The sequence below is a fragment of the Durio zibethinus genome, unplaced genomic scaffold (assembly GCF_047325235.1).
Source record: "Durio zibethinus cultivar Kanyao isolate XHJ-2024 unplaced genomic scaffold, ASM4732523v1 HiC_scaffold_2, whole genome shotgun sequence".
Classification (NCBI taxonomy): domain Eukaryota; kingdom Viridiplantae; phylum Streptophyta; class Magnoliopsida; order Malvales; family Malvaceae; genus Durio; species Durio zibethinus.
Window position 1 is genome coordinate 2,330,997 of NW_028323043.1, and position 7,500 is coordinate 2,338,496.

Genomic DNA, 7,500 nt, shown 5'->3' on the forward strand with positions numbered 1-7,500 from the left:
GAGCACCATCGGCACACGCTGGGCCCTGGTGCGGCAGGTTGCCTCGACCACCATCGGCACACGCTGGGCCCTGGTGCGGGCGCTTGCCTCGACCACCATCGGCACACGCTCCGCCCTGGTGCGGTCGGTTGCCTCGAGCACCATCGGCACACGCTGGGCCCTGGTGCGGCAGGTTGCCTCGACCACCATCGGCACACGCTGGGCCCTGGTGCGGGCGCTTGCCTCGACCACCATCGGCACACGCTGGGCCCTGGTGCGGGCGCTTGCCTCGACCACCATCGGCACACGCTGGGCCCTGGTGCGGCAGGTTGCCTCGACCACCATCGGCACACGCTGGGCCCTGGTGCGGGCGCTTGCCTCGAGCACCATCGGCACACGCTGGGCCCTGGTGCGGTCGGTTGCCTCGAGCACCATCGGCACACGCTGGGCCCTGGTGCGGCAGGTTGCCTCGACCATCATCGGCAGCCTCGACCACCATCGGCACACGCTGGGCCCTGGTGCGGGCGGTTGCCTCGACCACCATCGGCACACGCTGGGCCCTGGTGCGGTCGGTTGCCTCGAGCACCATCGGCACACGCTGGGCCCTGGTGCGGCAGGTTGCCTCGAGCACCATCGGCACACGCTGGGCCCTGGTGCGGCAGGTTGCCTCGACCACCATCGGCACACGCTGGGCCCTGGTGCGGGCGGTTGCCTCGACCACCATCGGCACACGCTGGGCCCTGGTGCGGGCGCTTGCCTCGAGCACCATCCGCACACGCTGGGCCCTGGTGCGGCAGGTTGCCTCGAGCACCATCGGCACACGCTGGGCCCTGGTGCGGCAGGTTGCCTCGAGCACCATCGGCACACGCTGGGCCCTGGTGCGGGAGCTTGCCTCGAGCGCCATCGGCACACGCTGGGCCCTGGTGCGGCAGGTTGCCTCGAGCCCCATCGGCACACGCTGGGCCCTGGTGCGGTCGGTTGCCTCGAGCACCATCGGCACACGCTGGGCGCTGGTGCGGGCGCTTGCCTCGACCAGCATCGGCACACGCTGGGCCCTGGTGCGGCAGGTTGCCTCGATCACCATCGGCACACGCTGGGCCCTGGTGCGACAGGTTGCCTCGAGCACCATCGGCACACTATCGGCCCTGGTGCGGGCGGTTGCCTCGACCACCGTCGGCACACGCTGGGCCCTGGTGCGGGCGCTTGCCTCGAGCACCATCGGCACACGCTGGGCCCTGGTGCGGCAGGTTGCCTCGAGCACCATCGGCACACGCTGGGCCCTGGTGCGGGAGCTTGCCTCGAGCGCCATCGGCACACGCTGGGCCCTGGTGCGGCAGGTTGCCTCGAGCACCATCGGCACACGCTGGGCCCTGGTGCGGTCGGTTGCCTCGAGCACCATCGGCACACGCTGGGCCCTGGTGCGGCAGGTTGCCTCGACCACCATCGGCACACGCTGGGCCCTGGTGCGGGCGCTTGCCTCGACCACCATCGGCACACGCTGGGCCCTGGTGCGGGCGCTTGCCTCGACCACCATCGGCACACGCTGGGCCCTGGTGCGGCAGGTTGCCTCGAGCACCATCGGCACACGCTGGGCCCTGGTGCGGGCGCTTGCCTCGAGCACCATCGGCACACGCTGGGCCCTGGTGCGGTCGGTTGCCTCGAGCACCATCGGCACACGCTGGGCCCTGGTGCGGCAGGTTGCCTCGACCATCATCGGCAGCCTCGACCACCATCGGCACACGCTGGGCCCTGGTGCGGGCGGTTGCCTCGACCACCATCGGCACACGCTGGGCCCTGGTGCGGTCGGTTGCCTCGAGCACCATCGGCACACGCTGGGCCCTGGTGCGGCAGGTTGCCTCGAGCACCATCGGCACACGCTGGGCCCTGGTGCGGCAGGTTGCCTCGACCACCATCGGCACACGCTGGGCCCTGGTGCGGGCGGTTGCCTCGACCACCATCGGCACACGCTGGGCCCTGGTGCGGGCGCTTGCCTCGAGCACCATCCGCACACGCTGGGCCCTGGTGCGGCAGGTTGCCTCGAGCACCATCGGCACACGCTGGGCCCTGGTGCGGCAGGTTGCCTCGAGCACCATCGGCACACGCTGGGCCCTGGTGCGGGAGCTTGCCTCGAGCGCCATCGGCACACGCTGGGCCCTGGTGCGGCAGGTTGCCTCGAGCACCATCGGCACACGCTGGGCCCTGGTGCGGTCGGTTGCCTCGAGCACCATCGGCACACGCTGGGCGCTGGTGCGGGCGCTTGCCTCGACCAGCATCGGCACACGCTGGGCCCTGGTGCGGCAGGTTGCCTCGATCACCATCGGCACACGCTGGGCCCTGGTGCGACAGGTTGCCTCGAGCACCATCGGCACACTATCGGCCCTGGTGCGGGCGGTTGCCTCGACCACCGTCGGCACACGCTGGGCCCTGGTGCGGGCGCTTGCCTCGAGCACCATCGGCACACGCTGGGCCCTGGTGCGGGCGGTTGCCTCGAGCACCATCGGCACACGCTGGGCCCTGGTGGGTTTAGGCACATCTTCAAATTTCTGCCGTGCCAATGCCATTTTTATGGCTTGTAAATTCATACAATGGTCCCCTAAGCCTTCACGTGAAGTTTCGTTGGAAGATGACTCGTTTTCTATTTTTCATGATTTTTGAAACTTTTTGCGGTTCGGGATTTTTTAAAATTTTTTTATAAGGATTTTTGGCCCCAAATTTTGTAGGCATGATCCTTATATTTTTGTTGGCATGCACAAAAAAATTCAGCTAAAAACTCGAAGTAGAGAAGATTTTGTGACCGTTTGAAAAAAGTGTCCCCATTTCAGACACTTTAACGGCTACTGGTAGCAAACCTGTAAAATCTCAAATGCTCTTTAAGGGGGTGTGAATTCTCAGAGGTTTGATGAGGGATAGGGGGCCAACACAAGGCCAAGTACCAGCACCCATCGCACATCATGTGCGCACACCCCCCCGGCCCCCCTCCCAATCGCCGGAACCCCAATGCCGCCGGTCAGGTTCTCCGGCGGTACTCCGGCGATGCTCCGGCGATGCTGTCCCGAGTGAAAAAAATGCGGCACCAGCACATGCTGGAGCCAAGCATGGGCACCGTGGCTCAAAATCGAACTTCGGCCAAGGCCTCGACCATCAATGGCACATGATGACGCATGGTGATGGCACATGCATCGACCATCATCGGCATAGGCTGCCCTTCGGTACGGGCACTTGCCTCGACCGCCATCGGCACAAGCTGGGCCCTGGTGTGGGTTGTTGCCTCGATCACAATCGGCACATGCTGAGCCTTGGTGCGGGCGGTTGCCTCGAGCACCATCGGCAGACCCTGGGCCCTGGTGCGGCCGGTTGCCCCGATAACCATCGACACACGCTGGGCCCTGGGGCGGGCGCTTGCCCCCAGCACCATCGGCACACGCTGGGCCCTGGTGCGGGCGCTTGCCTCGACCACCATCGGCACACGCTGGGCACTGGTGCGGGCGCTTGCCTCGACCACCATCGGCACACGCTGGGCCCTGGTGCGGGCGCTTGCCCCCAGCACCATCGGCACACGCTGGGCCCTGGTGCGGGCGGTTGCCCCCAGCACCATCGGCACACGCAGGGCCCTGGTGCGGGCGGTTGCCCCGAACACCATCGGCACAAGTCGGCCCTTGGTGCGGGCTCCTGGCTCGACCACCATCGGCACACGCTGGGCCCTGGTGCGGGCGGTTGCCTCGAACACCATCGGCACACGGCGGCCCTTGGTGCGGCCGGTTGCCTCGACCACCATCGGCACACGCTCGGCCTTGGTGAGGGCGCTTGCCTCGACCACCATCGGCACACGCTGGGCCCTGGTGCGGGCGCTTGCCTCGACCACCATCGGCACACGCTCGGCCCTGGTGCGGGCGCTTGCCTCGACCACCATCGGCACACGCTGGGCCCTGGTGCGGGCGGTTGCCTCGACCACCATCGGCACACGCTCGACCTTGGTGAGGGCGCTTGCCTCGACCACCATCGGCACACGTTGGGCCCTGGTGCGGGCGCTTGCCTCGACCACCATCGGCACACGCTCGGTGTCACGGTCCGCGCGTTCCTCCTATTGAAACCACGCGTCCGTGTGGCACCAAGACTAATCCTAGTCAAGGTCAGCCTTCTATCGTGCCCATTTTTCGTCGCGGACAACCCTATTCCAGTCCACGATCCTCGAATGCTCATAGGGATGCATAGTCCCAGTTCTCATGGCCTTGAAGCCTCTTGACATGGTGCGAACCCAACATCATGCCCGCCCGCATCATTCGCAGGCTCCTATATTGAGTTTACGCCAGCACCCCACCTAAGCTGGTCAACAGCCCAGCTCGGAGCCTCTAGGCTCATTTCGTCCCACGAGACTCGGTTCTTAGGGCTCAGGCCCTTAGCAACAGTATCGACTGCCCGCACGCATGATTGACACCCTACATCATGCTGGTCCCGCAAGGGGACTTGGGTGGACTGCCCCAGTGGCAGCACACCATCCCGACTGGCCGCAGGGGTCTAGCAGCATGCCTACCCGCTAGTCCGCACGCCCCTTTTCTCGATGGCATCCCTCATACGTAAACACCATCACATGATCCTTCCGGCTCGAGGAGGGGAAACCGAGGGGCATAACGGATTCTACCGTCTAACCCCCTGTCTCAATGCAAAGGCGCGATACGAGGCCCGCCGGTCCCAACCGTCCCCGGGTTTACCTTACCCGAGAAAACATCGTGCCACGCTCGTGACCCTACGATGCCCGCCCACCTAGACACCACGAGTGCCTAGGAGTAGCTCACTTCAGACTAGCCAGGCCCCCGCCTGCCCGCTAGCCAAGGGGGTGGTGGAGAGCTGACACCAAATCATCCCCCTATAAAGAGCGTTAGAGATTTTCCCAATACGCTACCAGTGACCGTAAGAATGTCTGAAACGGGGACACTTTTCTGCCCAGTCATGTCGGGGTCTTTCTCCGGCTAACTCAGGGCCCCGTAACCTTCCCTTTGGTCACCCTTGCTCCTTGATACTGCTCGCTGCTCCACCAACCCACTCGAAGGTGCCCGCACATTGCTTCCACTAATGGCACCCGCCAGGATACTTGGCTTGAAGGTGTCCGACCACTGTCCCGAACTTCCCCGCGTATCTTGCGGCCCGGGGCTCCCATTGCCCCTACAACATGTTAGCATCATGTTCCAAAGCTCCGAATGCACGCCTTCATTCCTTAGAACCGCTTTCCCACCAGCTCGGTCTCGACCGCTGCTCGGTTCAGGGTCAGTCATGGCAGGACCAAGGCCTGACCATGACACTCTCCCCCACTTACTATGTCGATGCCCTCATCGACGCCAAGACCACACCCAACTATCCTGTTGCACACAGCTGACATTTCCTCATATGTCTCTCACTGGTGCTCTCAAGGATTGGGTCGAGGTCCCGTCACATGAGGCACCGTGCACAGTACTCGTCCATTGTTGGTGTAGATTGGTCCCATTGTTGCTCAACTTTGTTGTAGTTCGAACCGCCTAACCTATCTTGGTTGTATTCATATGGGTCATACCATGGCTTCATCCCTTGATCATTGTCAGGTTGCGACCTCGAGGTGCCCTCATTGATCAATGACCCTCAGTAGAATGAATGACCACCGCTTTGCCACTCATTTGGTGCGTCCCACCGGACGTGACCCCTCACACCAACTGCACGCTTGCAGCATCAACTCACTGATGCGCCCCTCTGGACGTGATGCTTAGGTCAACCGCACTCATACGGCACCCTATATGATGACCCTAGCATAGTGGCATTCAAGCACCTTGGTCATCTCCCAACTTGGGTCCTCTCGGCCCCCCCAAGGTCACCTCTCTAGGTGTGGCCCTCAGGCCAACCGCCCCCAAGACGGCACCTTAAAGCGTGCTAATTCAGTCTTTGCCCCCGGCTTGAACACTATGCTCCATCGCCCAAGCTCCTTTATCTTGGCTCAGTCTCGGGGGGGGGAATTGATAGGTCTCCCCCACTTTTACTGGAAACTCGGCACAGCATTATGCGCAACCCTGTCTCCTCTATGGTTCTATTGCTCGATAGTTTTGATTCCAGCCCAGTTCCTAGGGCGTCCCAAAATCCGCTTATACTCGGAGAGCCACTGATCTACCAGCACTTCTAGCCCACTGATTTGTTTGACTCGGGGATTCACCCGCTCGATCCTCAAGGTCCACTGACTTGCACGACTGAGGCCTTGTCAACTGGCCGTTTTCCCTTTCTTGTTCCACTGGAAAACATCCTGTCGTGGCCCACTGACCACCACTACTCGTGAAGCCTTCCCTTTCGGCCAATACTAGTTCAATATCCTGGTTCACACACACACTCTCGTGATCCTCTGACCACAAGAACTCACGGTCCACTGACCAACGCAGCTCATGGTCCACTGACCAACGCAGCTCATGGTCCACTGACCATCTCGCTTGTGGCTTCAATCTTCAGCCACTTCATACTCTTCTGTGTAGTAGTCTCATGCTTGGACCCGAATACTTCGGCTTGCACCCCCGCTGGGGCACCTGCACCATACATCAAGTGCACACATTAGTAATTAATCTTGCAACTCGACGCCTCCTGCCCCTCAGGACAAGATTCACTCGGCCCACGTGGCCTGACACAACACCATTTCATGGTGTAAGACCCTTTTCGGATCTCGGTCTCACTACGGTTCCTTTCACCGTAAAGGCATCACATGCCACAACATATGCCAACACCTTTTTCTAGGTGAGGCTAGACTCTGGTGCCCTTTTTCTAGGCGTCCAAGAGTCTACTCGAGAGCCATTTTACATAGGCCCAATATTTCCCATCGCATGCAACGGTGGCCCTTTCCCGAGCCCCCATAGGCACAAAAACTGCATTTGTGTCTCGATAGCTCCATTCGGGCTTGGCACCACCGTAATTTCGCATCACCAGACCCACACATGGGGTCGCGTAACTCTCGCCACTGAGCCAACCTAGGCTCTGATACCAAGTGTCACGGTCCGCGCGTTCCTCCTATTGAAACCACGCGTCCGTGTGGCACCAAGACTAATCCTAGTCAAGGTCAGCCTTCTATCGTGCCCATTTTTCGTCGCGGACAACCCTATTCCAGTCCACGATCCTCGAATGCTCATAGGGATGCATAGTCCCAGTTCTCATGGCCTTGAAGCCTCTTGACATGGTGCGAACCCAACATCATGCCCGCCCGCATCATTCGCAGGCTCCTATATTGAGTTTACGCCAGCACCCCACCTAAGCTGGTCAACAGCCCAGCTCGGAGCCTCTAGGCTCATTTCGTCCCACGAGACTCGGTTCTTAGGGCTCAGGCCCTTAGCAACAGTATCGACTGCCCGCACGCATGATTGACACCCTACATCATGCTGGTCCCGCAAGGGGACTTGGGTGGACTGCCCCAGTGGCAGCACACCATCCCGACTGGCCGCAGGGGTCTAGCAGCATGCCTACCCGCTAGTCCGCACGCCCCTTTTCTCGATGGCATCCCTCATACGTAAACACCATCACATGATC